The following is a 310-nucleotide window of genomic DNA, read 5'->3' as shown; positions in this document are numbered from 1 at the left end:
ATATGTATACACGGTCTGGTACCCAGCGTGGGCTTGAATGATAAACAACGATTGCGTAATTATTTTCTGGGGACTTGGGTTCTGCTTTGCCACATATGAGGCTGACAGCAAGACATACGTCATGTCTCTCGTAAAAGCTGAATATGCCGTAACGTACCAAAAGCAGCGCCCTCCCGAGCCGTAATAATGAATGTAGTGCTTGCTGGGTCTTTAGTTAGGCTTTTTTGTTGAGCAATGCTCCGTGAAATACAATCAGTTGGTGTTTCCATAGATGATACGTATCGAGTTTGTCTAATATTAGTCCAGTCAC

The sequence above is a fragment of the Plasmopara halstedii genome (assembly GCF_900000015.1).
Source record: "Plasmopara halstedii genome assembly, contig: Scaffold_650, whole genome shotgun sequence".
Classification (NCBI taxonomy): domain Eukaryota; phylum Oomycota; class Peronosporomycetes; order Peronosporales; family Peronosporaceae; genus Plasmopara; species Plasmopara halstedii.
Note: the sequence above shows the minus strand (reverse complement) of the source record.